Here is a 21,134-nt window from a genome sequence, read left to right as displayed (position 1 = left end):
CTCAGCGGCCATGTCTCACGGGCCCTGCTGCCCCGCGGCATGTGAGATCTTCCCGGACCAGGGCACGAACCCGTGTGCCCTGCATCGGCAGGCGGACTCTCAACCACTGCGCCACCAGGGAAGCCCCTCTTCTTACACTCTCACTGTTCTTTCTCAGTGTCCTTGGAAAGTTCTTCCTCACATTGCTGACATCAAAAAATTGCAATGCTCTGGGGCTTCATTCATGGACACTGTTCTCTCTTCTGCCTACATGCATACCTTAGGTGATATAATCCAATTGCTTTACTTTGAGTACCACCTTCAAAGGAATAAATCCAGATGCACACTTTAAATCCATCCTGCCTCCCTGCGTTCTGAGTATACTATGTAACTGACAAGACGCAGCGGTTTCATCTTGGGTCAACCTGGCCAATCTGGGATAATATTTCCCATAATTCCCTACTATGTATATTTCCAAGTTAGGGTAGACCACAGAAGAAAATGAGATTTGAAAGCAAAGCCATGGACATTAAGTACTGAACGTGCCTGGTGCTGCCACAGCTCACACACATTTCACTAGTCTGCTGGCTCACCTTGTTAATGAGGAAGGTCACACTATCCAATCCTTTCTGGCTGCCATTGCATTTTCTCTTGTCAACTTCTCTGGTTTAGGCCAAGCATGTCATGCATCTCTGTAGCAAAGTGATCCAGCTTCTTCTGCAAGGCAACCCTCATCATCGAGGTTAGAGGGAGTGAGAGAGAGACACATGTTCTGATTTGTTCTCACAGGTTTTCTTTTGTCATCGTAGGTTGATCCATGCTGTTTCAGGGCTCATTTTGTACTGTTTACTTTCTCTTGCCGTCTGTTTTCTCCCCAACTGCCAACGCTGCTGCGGAACAGTGATTTTAGGACCACGCCAGATGCAAAGATTACAGCTTTCCAAAAAATTCTTCATCAGTTCCAACAATTTTGGAAGTCTAATCTCTAGAATGCGCCCCTTCTTCCCTACCATTCTTACTGGTTCTGACTCCCTAATTGAATCCTAACTGATGTGCTACTTGACACTCAATACCTACTTGGCCTCTCAAATGCAATATATCCAAAACTGAAATTCTGACATTCCTCTACCACAAAATTTCTCTTTCTAATTTTCTCCAACATACATATAGCAACTTGATCTTTCTTTCTATTAAAGCCAAAAGTCTTGGTGTCACTCCCAATACCTCCCAGTACCACTCACACTCATATTCTACATTTCAGAAAATATTTTCAGTCTACGTTTAAAATGTATCTAGAATCCAACCTCTTTCTGTCCTCTTCATGGTACCCGATTCTATCCCAAGTAAATCATGTGTCACTGGGATGATTATATCAGTCTCCTAATTTGTCTTCCAGCATCTATTGCTGCTCCTAAGTCTATTACCAACTCACCAGACAGAGTAAGGCTGTTAGAAAACAAATAAGATAGTGTTACTTCTTTGTTCAGAACCTCCTAAGGCTTCCCATCTCAGAGTAAAAGCAAAAGTTCATACTCTGATTCAAAAGGCTTTACTTCATCTGGCGCCATCGTTATTCTCCTCATATTCTTATTCATTATTCTTCCCTCTGGCTTACCTCATCTACCCATACGGACCTCTCCTCACACCAGGCATTCTGTCTCAGGATGTGCATGCTTGCTTTCCCCTCTGCCTGGAATGCTTTTTACAGACAGCAACACAACTTGTCCTTCACTTCCTTCCAGACTTTTTCTTGAAATCTTCCAGAACAACAACTTTAAGATTACAACCCCTATCCCCTCATAAAATATCTTCCTTCCCTGCTATATATTTTTGTTCTTAGCACTTAATACTGATTAAAATAATGTACATATATTTTACTTATTTATTTTATGTGTCATCTATTATATTACAAATTTGATGTGGGCAAAGATATCGGTTGTTCTGTCCAATAGTGTAACCTAAGTCCACAGTACCAAGTCTGCCAAATAGCAGGCCCTCAATAAATATTGTTGGATGGATAAAGAAATAGTAGTGTTACAATTAATACAGTGGCATAAGTCCATTAGGTCCTGAAAAAAAAAAAAAAAAAGAGGCTACTGTCATGGTATGGCATAGCTCCATGAAGAGACCTGTGTCATTTTGTCTGTCATGTTGAACCATATGAATTTCTAAGTCTTTTTGATTTATATGAATAGAATTTCATGTGGTTCAACCAATATGTAAAATGAGATCCTACAAAATATATGGCAGGCTGGGTAAACTGCCTATGAATAATATTAGTCAGTTGTGCTTTGTTTCTCAATGCTGATTGCTTTTCACTGCTGATAGTTTACAAATATAGTTCCCAAGTTCTAAAATCTACATACTAAGTGGATATCAGTAACTCTAATGATTAGATAGGTTGCCAAATATTCAGAACCCAATCACTTGTGATTCAGCTGCACCTCTGCAACTGCCTACAGGATAAATGCTGCCATTGATATTTTAATGGTACAAAGCTTAACTCTGGCATCCATGAGCTTTTTCAGCATCACGAACAGTGATCATTAAATGTCTTTTTCTTGTATTGTAGAAATATAAAAAGAAAAACATCAATACATCTACTAAAGATTTTGAACATTGAGTCTAGTTCTCATTTCCCCTTTATAATTCCCTTTTAAGTACTTGTCCATTGAATAGATCAGATATTTAATATTGAACAAAACTCTACAGTTTGTCTCTTTCATAGGGGTAAAAAAGAAAATAAGAAAGATTTAGCTCTTTTACTCTCCAGTGGACAATAATTACGAGTTTGATACTCATTAAAAATATCTTTAAAATAATAGGCTAATAGTCACACATCTTCTCCATTACTTATTTTCAATCTACCTTAATAATAAGATGTGGCCATTATATCCAATCTATTTTTACAAGGGCAGAAAAAAATCTACAAGTAAGATAAAAATAAGAAAAAATGGAACATCAGTGCAGAGTTCCTTGAGTCAATAAGGCATGAGAAAGGAAGAAACGTGTCCTTGTAATTTGGGGAGGCAGTTCTAGATGGCATGCTGAATTGGTAATGGAAAAGAAATGATAAATGGGTGAGCAGCCAAAAAAAGGAAAAAAAAAGAAACATACTGATCTCCTGTGATGTGGTCAGCTAAGTGTTAGTTTTTTTCCATAGCAACTCTATTAGGTAAGTTTTTCTATCCCTGAATAAACTAAAGGTAAGAAACTTGTCTGAGCTATCATGTATATTACACATACAATACACATATTTTATATATTTATACCTTGTCACAAAAATGATTTGAAATAATTTTAAGAAATTGCAGCTAGTGAGCAATGGGAGTTAATTCAGAAGATATCTCTGTTTGATACCAAATACTTTGCTCTGGTAAGTAAATTATGTCATAATTCTTTAGGCAAATGAAAGTGTATCAATGACCAGATAAATATTTATTGCCTTTATTGCTTGCTAGAAAACATACCCCTTATTGGCTTTACCCTTTCTTTTTCTCACTTCTTCACTCCTTTATTGGTATTTCCTCCACTCTCAAATACACTATTTGCACTCAAAGCCTTCTAGGGTATATTTCTAGCAGAAGCCAAACTAAGACACATATTTGGCTTGATGGTCTCAATGGCCAACTCCAGCTCTATTTTTAAATGTCCTCAATACTTCAAAAGAATATGTCTAATGGCCTGACTTAAATGAATCATCTAGTAAATGTTTTCTGAATAAATTAATTGCTCTGGAGAGCTAATATAGACATCTGAAAAAAAAATAAAGAAGCCAGTTAGTACCTTCTGTAACCTTCATATTTTGAGGGAAACATGGCAGAAACTTAGACTTTAACTGAGTGTCCTGGTTGTCTGTCTGCTGCCTTCTCAGTTGACTAATACTTACGCTGCCTCTTTGTCTCCTACATTGCACTTGCCTCCAGTAATTCAATCTCTCAATGCCATTCTCTATTCTCTTGCTCATTTAGTTTGAACAATACCTAAAAAATATTCATTCCTTGAAGTCCTTGAAATTAAACCTTCAGTGCTGGGAATAAAAAGCTCTCTTTAAATTTAATAACACTGCCAGCTTTGAAAGCCTGCTCTAGGCACTGTAGCGAATATTTTTTCATTTTACATTAATAAAAAATTGAGGTAGTATAAGATTTATGTTGCAGAACAGTAACAGGCTTAGACAATTTAATTATTTTCCCCCATATGACCCAACTATTAAGTGACAGAGTCAGGTTTCAAACTTAAGCATGTATAACCCAGAGTATTTTCATTATATTATTTTCCAGAAAAACAAATATACTTATGCATACGCACACGAAGTTAAGAACAATTTGTCAACACTTCGCAGTAGGTATTCAGTATCTGTGCCCTTGTAAGTGTTGATGAATAAATACCCAATTAAGGGATCCCCCAGTTTTCCTAGTAACAGATCCATTTTTCATTAGCTGTGTTACATCAAGAGACTTATTTAATTTCTTTAGGTCTCAAAAAACAAAACAAAAGTGGAGAGCAAATACAGTACCCACTTAATGGTACTGGTGTTAGATTTGAATGAAACAGCAAATCTGAAGAGCTTGACATGATCCCTGGAGCATAATACATCACCCCAAACTGGAAACCATTATTGTTAATGATCTGAATAAAAAGTGGTTTAATGGTACATCAAGAAGTCTTTAAAAAGACAGAGGGCATGAGCTATAAAGGTAAGAAGTTCTATTTCTAGAATAGGGAAATAATGTTCCCCTATTATCCTTGCTTAATAAAATTTAGACTCTGTTGGAGATATTTCTAGAAATTCTATCACCGATAGCTTTGATGTGATGGGTAGTATGCTGACCCAGCAGAAGGAACATTTCCTTTGGAGACAATAGCCCACAGAGAATATTGTATTATAAACAAAGGTCCTTTTCACAAATGTAAATGTTGAAGGCAAGCAAATTAAAAAAATAGAAAGAAAACAAGATTTCATGATGTAGCATGAAACAAAGAAGTGTTATTAAGGTTAGATCTACTCTGCACTTACGCTACAAATCATTTTCATTCTGGTGGCAAATGCAGACACAATTCATAATAGTCTTTCTATGATACATTAGACACTAACACTATAACCATAAAGTAAGTGCAAATAAAGCAAAAAATCCATTGTCCTTCCAGGGGAGAATTTGGGAAGGCATTTTAAGCAAAGCAAAGTTGACTGCAAATAGAAAATTGTTTCGAGAAGTTAGTGCATTTTTTAATTTCTCTTATGCTTTGGAAACATTCCAATTGGGCCCTTAGTAAAATTTACATGCATTGAACATCTGTCTAAAATCACAGAGAACAGTCCTGGAAGATGCTACTCATTCTCCCAGCATGAACAATGAATTGGAGATGACTGTGTATATATACATGTAGAGTCACTGCTGGGTTGAATGTGAACGTAACATGGGTAGGCTGGACGTGCAAGCGCTTTATCTCTGACTATTCAGTACCCGCTGCCTGAATCGTTGTCCTACATCTCATCTATTCAGCAGACTCGGAAGGTAATATAATGCAATGGACTGGGTTGATTTTGTTAACTCAACGGAATCTGAAGTTAGTGTGTGGCAAACATCATCACGGTACAATACAGTGTGACCCAAGGTCGAAAATGCTAACTCTGTTGTGTAAGACAGGAGGCTGCCTCAAAGTTCCTTCAAAAGGATTTCCAAACAAACACTTTCCGGAAAGCTTTCAGTTTTACCACCTTCAGAGTTTCAGGTATGCATCTGGAGAGGACTGGAGAAGAGCTGAATGGTTTTCTCATTCTCTAGACCACATGTAAATACAGAACTCTGACCTATAACCTGTGGCAACCAGCCCACCCAACCTTTGTAATAATCCACCCAAAATGGACAAAACTTAGTTGGTAACTGTCAGCTTCCTAATTTTTGTCCCCGCTTCCATTTAGCCCTTCCTTACTCAGGAGCAAACATGCTCCCCTACACAGTCACATCGGATGCCTCGCGTCTAGTTAGCCAGGCTTCAGCTTCACCAGGCTAACGACCTCCAATCAGTGCACACCTGAAGCCTTCCCTATTTGCTCCCCCACTACAAAGCTTCCCAACTCCCCGGCCTTTTAGTCTCTGCCAAGTGATGGTGGCTGACCCCTTGGTTAAGCAAACTCTGAATAAATAATTTTTGCTTGGTCTCATTTGGGCAGTATCCATTTATTTTTACAACAGTTTTATTGAAAAGTCTCTATTGTAGCAATCAATCAACAAGATTTTACCAGGGCCTAAGCTAGATTGTAAGAGAGCATTATACTTCATTAATTCTTTCCGAAACACACAAAAACAAAGTTTAATAAAATTTTATTTTGGGATACTAAGTCTCACTGCCAGATATTTTATTTAATATTCATGACATCTCTTGAAGATAAATATTATTTACTCCATTTATGGATGAGGAAACTAAGGCTTAGAAGGCTACGTAACTATAATTGGTTTCAAAAAAAAAAAAAGCTGGGATTTGGCAGAGCTAATATTTGAACACACTTCAAACTGAATCTAGAGCCAAGATCTAAATTACCCCAAGAAGGCAATACAGTGCAGTGATTAAGAGATAAACCCTGATATCAGATGGCCTGGAGTGAATTTACTAGCTGTAGACACTAGCATAAGCTGCTTCTGCTCTTTGTTCTTTAGTTTTCTCATCTGTAAAAGGATAAAATAATTTCTATCAAAAAGGAATGATCTGATAATTGAGTTACTTCATAGAAAGCACTTAAAATAGTGCCTGAAAGTAGAAAGTATTCAATTTATGTTAATCATGAAGAAAGAAGGAATCCGAGGAGAGGAAGAAGATATAATGTTCTGCTTTCGTCCTCTTCTCTTGGGTAAACCTTCCACTTCTTGGTGCTAGTTGTAATCCAGATACAGAATGGGTTGCTTTAAAAAAATTTCTTAGAAACTGTTATATTATGTTGAAAAGGCTAGCCTCGGCCAAAATGAACCTAACTATTGATTTACGTTTCATACACTGGTCATAATGCTTCCATCACCCATGATGGCTAACTTCAGTGCTGTTTCCACAGGAAATGTATCCTGAGGTCCACTTCAAAAGTTGGAAATGCAGCTTCTTCTCCACCTCTCTCCCACTTCCCTAGATCTAGAGCATCTCTTCACTTCTAGGGGAGTTAGAATGATGTTTCTGCATCTCCCAGCATAGGTACAACAGTTCTTTATATACTTGAACAACTTGTTAAAAAGGGTAGAGGGAAGGCTGTGTTTCTTTATCCTAACCCTCTAAATTGATTCTCCCTTACGTGTTCTCCTTGTATTGCCCTCAGGGTGATAAGAATTTAGAGGCATCCACTCTAGCACACCCTTCTGGTTCTGACTCTGCAAGTCTCTCAACTTAAAATAAGCTTTGAGCTTCAAAGAAAGAAGCTAGCAAAATACTTTGATTTTTCAAATTGTGTTTTATTTTGAAACCCCTCTGTGTTTCAGAGAGCATCAGTGTTAAGAAATGACTTAAAAATACTCTGTGTATTGTTATACCTTACCAAATTTGGAAAATTTATTCTTTTTTATCTCCTTTACTTTTTGTCTGTCTTACTACTATTTCAGAGAACATCCTTGAGATTTCCCTTCACAAATAATGAAGGCTTCAAAATATCTTTAAGGAAACAAAGGGGATAAGTGTATAATTCAGTAGCACATTTTAAAATTTAATCCAAAACCCTCCTTAATATCTTGCCAGCAGATGTTTTAAGAGGCCTCAATAAATAGAGCTCATGATCAATATCATTTGTTTTGTAGATTTTCTGTGATAAATCCTGAGAATAATTGTTAGCTTGGCAATCTGAAATTAAGACCCTAGTGAAAAAATGTTTTTCTCCCATGTGATAAAAAATTGTCTATGAATAGACAGGGAGCATCTTCTCTGACTAACTGGGAAAAGAAAAGACCTTGAGGATTGAATTTTGGTTATGCTACTTGCTTGCTTTGTGACCTAGAAGAAAATATTTAAACTTCCGCATTTTAAATGGAGGGAATTAATAATTAACTTGAAATACCGTTTCTAGAATTATATAATGTATTATATATATTATATAATTATATAATTATATAATGTACCTACCACACTCATAGAGCATACGCCAAATCTAAGTTTCAAGAGAGTGGCTGGCTACTCCTGAATGACCAAGTATGTGATTAGAGGGTTGGAAATTTCAGCCTCACCCCATCCTTCACCTCCACCGGAGGAGACAGGAGCTGGAGACTGAGCTCAATCACATGGCCTGTGACATAATCATACCTCAATAAAACTCTGAACAACCAAAGCTCATGCTGAATATATTAATGTGCAAGGAGGGTGACACATGGCACGGTAGCTCAGCATCTAGACTCCTCTCAGATTTTGCACCGTGTATCTCTTCCACTTGGCTGTTCTTGAATTGCATCCTTTATAGTAAAACTGGAATTCTAAGTATAGTGTTTTCCTGATTTCTGTAAGTCATTTGATGATGTTACTGAGACTGATGGGATCACGGAAACCCCAAAATTCATAGCTGGCTGGTTAGAAGTACAGGTGGCCCTGAGCTTTGTGGCTGATGAGTGAAGTGAGGTAGTCTCCTGAAGGATTTGACCTTTTAAACCTCTGGAGTTTGGCACCAACTCTAGGTAGTTAGTGCCTGAATTGAAATGAATTGCAGAACACCAGCTGGTGTCAGAGAATTGGGTTGGTAATAAAATAATAATATGATACTCAATGACCTCCCTACCAAGTGAAGAGTTTGAGTATCAGAGAACATAGCCAAAGGGGAACATGTGAATCAGGTTACTCAAAAAGACAAATCAATGTGATTTTGGAAGAATGTACCTTGCTTCACATATATAGTTTGTCTAAGATTTTGCAACACTAAAATGCTATTACCCCTAAGAAATGTGACTACTTAAGTCCCCAGCCTCACTCACCAGACTTGACTCCAAATCAGTTGCAAGTGCGTTCAAAAACAGACCGGTCCTGTAAACACAGAATTGTGCCATATTTGAGAAAATTCAAAATAATTTGCTTAAGTTAAAGCTGGAGTTTGTGGAGGGAAATGCACCTCCTAAGCATCTCTAAGCAGCAGAAAATGGGGATCATTAACCTCTCACAGGTAATGAGAACATGGCCACAGTCACTGCATGCCATGCTCTCTGGAACTGCTGGGGTTGTGCTGGCATGTACAGAACATACAGAGAGGCTGTACATCTTGACAGAGATAATGCAGGTAGATGTTGACAATTAGTTCCTTTAATGTCAATACAGTCTACATCACTGTATTTGTTCATGTCTCCCTAATCTCAAAGTCCTAAATCTAAATTAAACAAGCAACTGTACAAGTAGAGGAGGGAAATGACATCCTGATCATATACTGACAGAGTAGCACCCTGTATTCCTAGAAAATACTCAGGCTTCAGAGTCACAAGATGTGATTTCAAGTTACTGTCACTTAGTAGTGAGATTTGTGCTAAGTCACTTAAATTCTACGTCTCAAATTTTTAATTGATAAAATAGGGGTTAATAAATTATATCTCACATGGTTTAGAGGAGTTAAATGAAATAAGCTCATGGAAGTGATCTGTGAGATGCAAAGCTCTCTACACAATTTTGACATTTATTATTTTTATTTTCCTCTTAGTCACATAAACTACATGCTTTTTTATGCTGTAAATATCAGATACTGGTAGAGATTAATTAATAAACTTCCAGGCATAAAAATAAACATTATATTACTAACTTTTTACCAATTTTCAGCAAAATGAAGTCAGAATAAGACAAAAAGCAGTAACGAAGAGGAGAAAGAATATTCCCAACATATCTGAAGATCTGAGGTTACTTTTATGTGACGAGATATAATATTAATAGTAAAAATAGTAAAAAAAAAAAAAAAAGTTAAAAATACTAAAAATATTAATAGTACATGGAAGCAACCTAAGTGTCCATCAACAGAGAAATGGATAAAACAGATATTGTAAACATATACAATGGAATGAATACTACTCAGCCATAAAAAAGAATGAAATTCTGCCATTTGAACAACATGGATGGACCTAGAGGGTATTATGCTTAGTGAAATAAGGCAGACAGAGAAAGAAAAATACAGTATGTTATTACTTATACGTGGGATCTAAAAAATAAACTAGTGAATATAACAGAAACAGATTCACAGATATAGAGAACAAACTAGTAGGTTCCTAGTGGGGAGAGGGAAAGGAGGAGGGGCAAGATAGGTATAGGGAATTTAGAGGTACAAATTACTATGTCAAGATAGGTATAAGGAATTTAGAGGTACAAACTACTACATATAAAATAAATAAGCTACAGGATATATTATATAGCACAGAAAAATACAGTCATTAACTTATAATAACTTTAAATAGAGTATAACCTATAAAAATATTGAATCATTATAAGTACATATGAAACTAATATAATATTATAAATTAACTATACTTCAATAAAAAATAAAAACATTAAATTTAAGAATAAAAGATAAAAATATTAATAGTAAAAAAGTTAAAAAAATAATGTCACCCTATTTCCTAAAGTTTTATCATTAAAAATTATGCATACTACCCATGTGTCACCATGTTTGTACCAGATTTATGGTTCAGAATCAAAATTTAGAAGCTATCATTTATAAAAAAAGAGTACTGTGGAAAGTGCATTATGCTAGAAATTAAAATAACTTAAATTTAGCACTACTTTTGGGGTTAGCATTGAAAATGTTTAATTTTTCTCTGCCAATTACTCAAAAATATGACATGATTATTCATGTCAAATGATCCCAAACATATTAAACCTTCAAACCTCTATGGTATTTAGAATTTGCTTCTAGAATCTAGATAATCACAAGGTTAGTATAATAGGCATATTTATTCTTCCATTCTGTTAACAACATAACATTTTTATTACTTTAATCAACATGTGCTTTCACATCCACACTTTATTTGACCCTTAAAATTAAGCCAGTGAGAAAAGTGGGATAGAGAATACTATTCTCACCTTTTAAATGAGAAAGTTAGGTATAAACTAACACAAACAGATTAAATACTTTGTGCAAATCACAGCATTCCAAATTGTTTTGACTCCATAATAGTTTACAGAGCTTTATGTCCTTCTCCATTCCAAAATGGTATCTATCAAAATGTAAGTGAATATTCAGTTCAAGTGAGTAAACAAAATGTCCAGGAGTCCAAGGTTGGGGTTTTTGATTTTCACTACGTCTGATAATTTCTTTTGGTTTCTCTGTCATGGACCCCAATCCCAGTTATTCTGAATATAGAAACCACTGGGCAGCATCAAGATCATGTGAATTTCTGAAGATGAATAAGTGTACCCTCATCACTCACTACTGGAAACTAAACTCAAAAAGCACACTTAGATTAGATTAGAAGATTAGAAGATTAATATGTACACACATGGAACACAAGCATCTAGTCTTGTCACTTTGACTTCTGCTGAATCTGAGTTTAATGGGTTTTCTTCTCAAGCTCTTGGTTTGACAGCTAAAGGGAATCCCTACAATACTAACAGGGTTAGGCTCTTGAGTTAGACTCTTAACCTTCTGCTTAAGATCCAATGGATATCTTGACATTTTAAAAGCATCCCTTCTAGCTCAGGTTATTTGAAATGCGAAATCTAAGGCCAGAGTTAATGAAAATAGATTCCACTTTTCTCTCAAACTCGGTGTTAGGACAACTGTATGTTTCTCTCCTTTCTAACAATACATGATTAATGATCATCTGAGCACAAAAAAGAAAGGAGAAATGTTAGCAAATGTAACTCACTGTGACAATGTTTGAAACAGCTATAACATCAAGGCAGCTAGTAAAAGCATGTTAGAACAGCTGTTGCTAGTTTTTTTGTTTTTTTTTTTCATCAAGTTAGCATCAGGGCTATCCATAAAACTCTTCTCAACCACAACTAATCCATGAGCAGAGGGTATCCACAGGCATTTTCAGTAGCTGCAGCTCATGTTTCCATGTGAGGGCAGTGCCCAGAAGCACACATACAGCCCTGCAGGTTTACTCAAAATCATTTACCAAAAAATTAGAACAGAAAATTATAAAGAAAATCAATATAAAATAAAGCAAGATGCTATTAAGCAGAAAAGCCCTATAATTTAAAGGTCAAACTATTAAAAAAAGAGAGTAAAGTCTCAAGAATTAATATGTTAACAATGGCATAAACGAAACTAAACAATCTGATCTACTCCACTGGGCCACTGTTGGACTTAAATCAAAACAGGGCACAAAATCTCTTCGGAATAAAGTAAAATGAAATAACTTGTCTAAAATTGGTATGTTGCAGAGTAAAGATCCAAACTTAGGTTCTTCTGACTGCAAAGTCAAAACAGTTCCTGCCACAGCAGTTTGCTTTTCACTCAGGAATACTGACCAGGGATCAGGTAGATCAAATTTAAAGCACTGGAATTAGTCAAAGGAGAGCAAAGACAGGAATTCTCAGGGATGCAAAGGAACCAGAGTCAAAAACATGATTGAGAATCAATAAAAAATAATCTATAAAATCATCTATGGGGCTTCCCTGGTGGCGCAGTGGTTGAGAGTCCGCCTGCCGATGCAGGGGACACGGGTTCGTGCCCTGGTCCGGGAAGATCCCACATGCCGCGGAGCGGCTGGGCCCGTGAGCCATGGCTGCTGAGCCTGCGCGTCCGGAGCCTGTGCTCCGCAACGGGAGAGGCCACAGCAGTGAGAGGCCCGCGTACCGAAAAAAAAAAAAATCATCTATGGATAACATATGTAATGTATATATGCCATTTACCTAATGTATACATGTAAAACGTGTATAGATGCGTACATATATATAGCTATAATCAAAACGTAAATTAATTTCAAAGGAAGTTTGATTTTTAAAACACAAAAGTAATTTTAGTTTCCAGAATAAAGCAGAATGAGACAAGCACAGAACTGTAATCTAGGAGTCAATCACAAAGGTCCTTATCAGATTTTGCAAGTATTTTGACCTTTACTCTGAATGATATGAGAGGCCACTACAGAGTTTTGAGGGGAAGAATGACATATGTAACTTAAAGTTCAATAAAATTCCTCTGATTCCTATGTTAAGGGGGGATGAGGTGGATTCCAAAAGACCAATTAGGATGTTACCATAACAATCCAGAGAAAGAATGGTGGCTAGACCAACACAGCAGTGTTGAAAGTGAAACAGGATTGCTTGATGGACCCACTGTAGGGTATGAGAGAAAGAGAAGTGTCAAAAATGATGCTCAATTTTGTTTTGTTGCTTCGTTTGGTTTTGTCTAAGTAACTTCCACAGATGAGGAATCCTGTGGGAGGGATAGGTTGGTAGAGGGCCAATGATTCTGGTGGTTCACTTGTAATTGTTGGAAGTGGCCCTGAGCAAGAAAGATGAATGAATAAATGCAGCATATTGTTTCACTGAAGGGGTTTCCCAGTCACAGGATCTTCTTATGAACTGAGTTTTGTACACACAGCACATACAGGCAGTGATAATAGTGATTATGCTGAAGCTCCAGGGAAAGCACCACCAAGTGTGCTGTTTGGAGGAACTAATTTTATGAGCAGTAAAGAACAATTATCAAGTGCAAAGTCTTACCTTCCCTGTCTCATGATAACACTTAAAAATCGAACATCCTGTGAAAGGATAAAAAAGGGAGGTGGAGGACCAGTAAAACTTTACAAACTAGGAATAAGTAAATTAGGACCATTAATTAAGAACCCTACCCTAGCAGCATGACCCTAACACCTCTCACTGATTCATTTTTAACAGTTATACATGGAAAATCATCTAAGATGTAACCTTTTTCCCAATTTTAAATTACATAAAAACAAGAAAACTAAATAATGATTGTGAAAAGAGCTAACATGAATAATGCTGACCTTGCCTTGGGTCTTTTCTAAGCACTTCCACACATACACCCTTTCTGTCCTCATATTAAACCCATGAGGTAGAGAGTATGATTATCTCTATTTTCCAGATAAAAGAACTGATGTAAAGAATTGCCTAAAATAAAAAAAAAATTTAAGATATGTATCAACCACCAAAAAAAAAAAAAGAATTTCCCATAAACTGAGGTGCTGAATTTTCTAGAATCAATATTCAGCTCAGTCTCCTTGAACTGCAGCAGTTGAATCTATCCTAATGAAAATTGATCTTCAAAATGATGAACTCAAGACCCTACAAAAGGCTTAAATTTTCAACGAATTCATTGTTAACAAAAATTAAACATTTGGGGTTTTAGAAAGATTACAACTTATAGCTGTTTGTGGAAGATGGGGAGGAAAGGAAGTAGACTGAGCTTGTGTTACTTATGTTAACAAGGACATTTGATTGACCCAGATACTCATGTCAAAACCTCTGATTAACTGGCAATGAATTGAATAAGCAATTCTGTCAATTTAGTCATATTTTAGTGACAGATATGGCTTCTTGATAATTTAAATTCTCTCAAGGAATATAAAAACTTTATTTTCCTCTTCACCAATATTGTGTTTACTTTGTAAAAGTTCAGTTTGTCACAAAAAGTAACTAAGAAAATGTAGGTGAATAACAGATAACTAGGATAAAGATGATTTTTCTTATCACTAAGCACAGAAAGAAAACATAATCAATTGATTTTAATATTCTGTCGGTAATAGAAATATTTAGTGATGCCCACCCCCTCAAAAATATAGAAAATATTAGCAAACTAAAGAGGAGGGTTCAGATGATACAAAAAACAGGTGTTTACCAAGAATATTTGATTAGAGAAAAAATTTATGTTACATTAAGTGTGACAGAACAGATACAAATCTATTTATGGTGGAATTCCAATCGTATTTTAAAAAATACGTAAAATATGCCAGTATATCTTAAGTACTTATTTGTATGGTGAGAAAAGGGAACATAATATTCTGTAAGTTTCTTTAAGTGTTTTGCTCCTAAGGGAACACATTTTACCACTGTTATTTGGAAAATAAGTTGCTCCTCAAAGTGTCTTAATAAACATTTTAAAACAATGTATACTAGTAAAACATATAATATGCCTTTTTCTTTAGGTTTCCACAAGTGAGCTGAATATTACAATCTCTTCACAGCCCTGAAACATTTTTGAGGGGTTAGACTTAAAAAATAATTTCCCAGGTGTCAGTGGGTGACAAATGCTCCCACCAAGTGAATACAGGTTAAATGCAAAGATGTGCTCAGTATCACAACTCACAACTTTAGCTGGAGAACCAAAACTCATAGTGTAAACTCAAGTAACTACACTTGGATAATGCGTAAAAGAAACTGTAAGCATAGTTTCTGTGGGTAATAGCTAATGCCAATTTGAAATGAAGTGTTTACAGGGAGAAATCAAACGCTCGTGAAAAGAGCCTTACTTCTGTAAGCCTAGGACTTCCCATCTGTAAAAGGATCAGGTTGTCTCCTCTAGGTCTGATCACTTAGATACTATCACTTAATGAGAATCCTAGCCACAATTTTATTACCAAACATAATGATTTATTTGTTTTAAATGAGTTACTTTGCCTTTATTATAGTCATATTATAATGACACATTGTGAGTAGAAAAGGCCATCCAGGTCTTATTGTCAAGCTCAGTAAAATTCCTAATGAAATGTCAGGCTCTTCTACAGATCTATCATTAATACTCTTAAGTAAATCAGTCTTAATATACCTTTATCCACCAGCCTACTTATTAAATTTAAATTCCTTCCTTCCTACCTCCCTTCCTCCCTTCTAGGGATCCAATTTTTCCTCTTTTATCACCTAGAGTATTTCTACTGATTGCACAGTTGAAGACGGCCAGCATCACCTGGTTACACACCACCCATTGGCAAGGGGAGACAGGAAATGGATCACCAGTAGCATTCTGTTAATGGTACGATTAAGAGTATGACTCAGAGGTTGTACCAATCATATCTGATCAATTCTAGCTGCCAAAACTTAATATGTGGTAATGCCCAATTGCAGTGGAGGATAGGAGGCTAATAATTGTAGTCTCTAGTCAAGCTATATAAGCCCAGCTAAAACTTAGATGTTCTATTACCAAATGGAAGACCAGGAAAATGGACAGGTATATATATATATATTTAGCTGTCACATTACCTTATTTTAAAGTCAAGTGTCTGGGATTCAAGGGAAGGAAGGGATGGCAGAAAACATGTGAGCACTCCTTACAAAATTCTAAGTAGCACTAATTTTAGGATTCTGCCTTTATAATTTACTTCTTTGGGGCAATACATTATACAACATCTGTCTTTTTTTTTTTTTAACCTTGAGCCTTTTGTGTCCCTGAAATTGTATCTACAGGCCTTAATTTGAGAAAAATAATTTTACAAGCAAACATTATTTTAAGAAAAAGTATTTCATTTGTCAATTATCAATGCATATTTTTTAACTAGTAAAATGTTACCATGCATAGCAGGGCAGGGCAGTCATTTTATTAAGAACCAATTTCTCAGAATTGAAAATTAACAGACTCCTGTTTGGAAACAGGATTAGGTGACATCTGTAGTCAAAAGAGGTTTGATTTCTATAAAAATCATATCCAAACATCAATATTCTCCAGATGGAACTGCAATAAGAAAAAAGTCTGATCTTGTTTGGAGCAAAAGTATAGTGCCATTCAATGAAAAACCCAGAGTAGCAGCTCTTCACCCTGCAACAGAAGTACATTCTTATCTAGAAAAGAATGCATGGGAAGATAAGAAGAGTAGCATTCAATGTGTCAGATAATTCTTTATACAGAAAATAATGAATGGTTTCTTTTCACTTAGCTGTGGTACGAAGAGTGAGTCCCAAATCTGGACTTTGCCTGTTAAAATCCATATGTCATATTTATCATGACTACAAATTATTTAAGTTCCAGCTTTAAGATATGAACCATGCCCACTGACCATTAGCGTTTGGTTCTAACACCCCAACTAATACTACAGAACTATCTCTTTCTCATTGGATACAGTCTGGTAGGACCAATTAATCAGCAGTCCTTCTTTAATCTGTATATCAAAAGAATAAATGATATATAGACAAGACCAAGGATGTTCTTTCCTTGTAATTAAAATGAAGATGGTCGGAGGCACGGTAGCTATATGCATACCAGACTTTACATCACTACACCACTCCAGAAGCAGCTTCTTCCCAACCTTTCAGAGTTAACGGACTAGCAGCCTTCCCATCACTTCTACGAAATCCTTATCTATGCAATGAAGTTCCTCTTACCTAAATTTAAAAAGTACAGATTCTCAAGTCCCAAGTCAGGTCTACCTACTGAGGCAGAATCATTAAAGAGATTTTAGTACTCTCAATATCAATACATATGATTGATGGTACCCACTCAGCACCACCCGCTGACTAGCATTTGGCATTCTCTCCTTAACAGCCTTGTACCCACATCAGTATCACTTGGAAGTTTTTAGAAATTTAGAATCTGAGTCCTCACCCTGGATCTACTGAAATAAAACAGCACTTTCACAAGATTCCCAGGTTTGAGAACCAGTATTGGGGACAACAGTTTCGGGAAGAAAAAAAAAGAGTGTTGGAGTTGGGATGGCACTACATCCAGTGTGGAATATATGGTTTTAGATAAGCCCAGAGGTCCTTTGGTATGTGAACTTTCCCTAAAATGGCAACTTCTTTATAACTTGTTTTTTTTTTTTTTTCCGCAGTACGTGGGCCTCTCACTGTTGTGGCCTCTCCCGTTGCGGAGCACAGGCTCCGGACGCACAGGCTTAGCGGCCATGGCTCACGGGCCCAGCTACTCTGCGGCATGTGGGATCTTCCCGGACCGGGGCACGAACCCGTGTCCCCTGCATCGGCAGGCGGACTCTCAACCACTGCGCCATCAGGGAAGCCCAATAACTTCTGTTTTTGTTTTACTTGCTTAGGACTTTAAAGACTCTTGGAACGCAAGTTTCACTGACTAAGGAACTAAAAAGGTCCATGTGATGTTATCTTCTCTAACTTTCAGACATAGGTCAGAAGGGTCTTGATATGGTTTTGAGGGATGGTTCAATCTACTTAAAAAATGGCAGAAATTTTACTTTAGTGCATAGTTTAAAACATCACTAAGCTCCTTCAAAGTTGAAATAAATCTGTGTTTTAACCTGAGAAAGCACGGGGAGTTTTATACACAGGAGGGAAAAAGCGGAAAGGGGAGAACAGGCAGAAATAGAGGCAAGAGTTGGCCGATGATTCAAATTACGTTCAAAGGAGAGAGGAAAAATGTGTTGATTCCTCAGTCAGGCTTAAAGTAAAAGAATCTGGAAGAGGAAATACAGTGACTTCAGCTCAAACAAGATTTTCACTTAACAGAGCACTAACTCTGTAGGCAGGAAGCCTGGGTTCAAATCCCAGCTCCAATATTTTCTAGCTGTTAGATACTGGGGAGCTACTTAACCTTTATAACCTTCAATTTCCTTATTTATAAACGGTGACTAAGAATACTTAACGGGAATTTGGGGGGTCCTAGCCTAAACTTGGATTTAGTACATTATTAAAAACAACTAAATGAAAGAGAACAATGCAGAACCGATGCTGAAAATGTTCCATGGACTAAGAATTACTATTAACCAATGTAATTATGGGTAACAGTTATCTGTCTTTGCAAAGTAGAGCTCTTTTGATGGAGTTACATTTGATAGAGAAAATTCTTAGATTTATTTCCTGCATACTGAACTCTTTCTGTATTAATAAGGACAGGCTGCCCAGATGATTCCTTAAGTAGATAATCACAGCATTAAATGGAGACTGCTAGGGCAGTCTTTGCAAACAAACTGGTCTGAAACTGTATTGTTACACAGCCATCAAATATAACTGTCTTCATACCACAAACAATAATTTTTATGTTGATAAAGGAACTTCTGAGGTATCAACCTTGTGTTACTTGGCTTTCTTAGTTATGTGTAATAGATGCAAAATCCTCTGCTGTCATTCCTTCCAAAGGCCACCTTTTTCATGAAGCCTTCAGTGGTTACCACACCTGGATAAGATGCTGCCTTCGTTTGACCATGTACAGCATTTCATTACATTTTATTTTATTGTAATACTTATCCCAATCTGTTTTATACTGAAGTAATTGACATGCATTTTACAAATGCTATATCATGCTATATATTATTATGTGGATGATATAACAGATAAATACTAATCTTGACTAAGAAAGGGATTATTCTGTATATTTTAAATTTAATAATTTTCTATTCTTTTGTAGAATCTAGTAGAGTGCTGAGAAAATATTAGGAATTCAGTATAGATTTATTTTTTAAATGTCTGGATAAATGAACCTTACTATATGTGTATGCTAAATAAGAAATATTAATGGAGTATTCCATAGACAGTCTTCCATCAAATAAAATGTTTCCTCTTTACCTATTCATTAAAATTGTTGTTTGCCTAAAATACACACTAAGTAGAGATGTGCTAAGGTAAACTTTATTTTATTTATTTATTTATTTTTGGCTCTGTTGGGTCTTCGTTGCTGTGCGCAGGTTTTCTCTAGTTGTGGCGAGCAGGGGCTACTGTTCATTGTGGTGCGTGTGCTTCTCATTGCGGTGGCTTCTCTTGTTGTGGAGCATGGGCTCTAGGCCTGTGGGCTTCAGTAGTTGTGGCACGCGGGATCTAGACTGCAGCCTCAGTAGTTGTGGCGCACGGGCTTTGTTGCTCTGCGGCATGTGGGATCCTCCCGGACCAGGGCTCAAACCCGTGTGCCTTGCATTGGCAGGCGGACTCCTAACCACTGCACCACCAGGGAAGCTCATGAAGGTAAACTTTAAATACTATATACGTTATTAACCAAAGCAACGAATTACCCAGAACTTCTCAAGATTCACCACTTAAGATGGGCAAAAATGAAATAAAGTAAATCACAGTGATAAAATCATTCAAAAACATCTAAGTCATGTCTTGGACTCAGTATATAAGTGACTCAAACTCCTACCCCTATTTCATCTGCAGACATGAGAATCCACTTTCAGAATGATGATCCTGAAGCATTCTATCACATTATGAAATAACCCACCGTCTTCACTTCAAAGCATTTAATGAGACAAGAACATAGAATAATTTATTGTAGAGAGATTTACAGCTACAAGAGTTGGACAAAAATTGCTTTTCTTCTTAAAACTCACTAGAGTTCTCTCTAGATCAGTGGTTAATAAAGTTCTTTTTATTTTTTCAGCCATCTCCCTTTGAGAATCTGATGAAAGCTATGAGTTCTCTCACCTGAAAAATATACAAATATAACTTTCCTTTTTCTTGATCATTTCAGGAGGTCCAGTGCTCCTCCTACAGCCAGCCTTACACTGTTTATACTACTGAGAACCTCCATTCTATACTATAGCAAATTAGGAAAATCAGCCTTGCTCTCCAACTTCAGACATAGATTTCTGTGTTTCCTTGATTTATTTAAGCACTGGTGGAAGAGAATTTGTCTCTGCTATTTAATGCTAAAAGGGAGTTTTATTTCACACACTGTACAGAGGTCTGGGACCATGTGCTATGCTTCTGTGAGGATTCTGAATGAGGAAATCTTAGGGCAGCTAGGTCTTTTAACACTTATACCTCTTAAGGAAAGTTCTTGTAGTGCATGTTACTTCACAAACTTTTTGAATATTGCTTCTAAAATTTGATAGTTCCCACAGTGTTAATCTCATATTTCCAAGGAAAATTTCAAACAAACTACACCCTGTCCCCCACTTTCCCAAGATCTCTTGCAACCATAGGGCAGACATAACATTAGCTTTGCTAGTCAGATATACATCTCTACAAGATATAGATATAAAAGTTAATTACCCGAGAAACAGTCTAGCTGCGTATTATCCATCTTGCCTGTGCACAAAGTGCTAAGTCTAGTCAAAAGTAACATGCTCAGCTGCCAGCTCTAAATTTATAGAGTAATAGCCACATAACTCCCTCCTCCAACCCCATCACTAACTCCTGGCAAGCACTAATCTGCTCTTCATCTACATAATTTTGTCATTTCAAAATGTTACATGTACCTTTTGATATTGACTTCTTTCTACTCAACATGATTCCTTTCATATCCACCTATACAGTTTATCAATAGTCCGTTCATTTTTATTGTTGAATAGTTTTTCATGGTACGAATGTACCAGAGTTTATTTAACCATTCACCCAATAAGGACATTTGGGTTGTTTGCAGC

Source organism: Aethalodelphis obliquidens, unplaced genomic scaffold (genome assembly GCF_003676395.1).
Source record: "Aethalodelphis obliquidens isolate GAN/ISIS:26980383/991018 unplaced genomic scaffold, ASM367639v1 scaffold14, whole genome shotgun sequence".
NCBI classification, from domain to species: domain Eukaryota; kingdom Metazoa; phylum Chordata; class Mammalia; order Artiodactyla; family Delphinidae; genus Aethalodelphis; species Aethalodelphis obliquidens.
The sequence above is the reverse complement of the archived record's forward strand: the minus strand, read 5'-3'. Positions refer to the sequence as shown.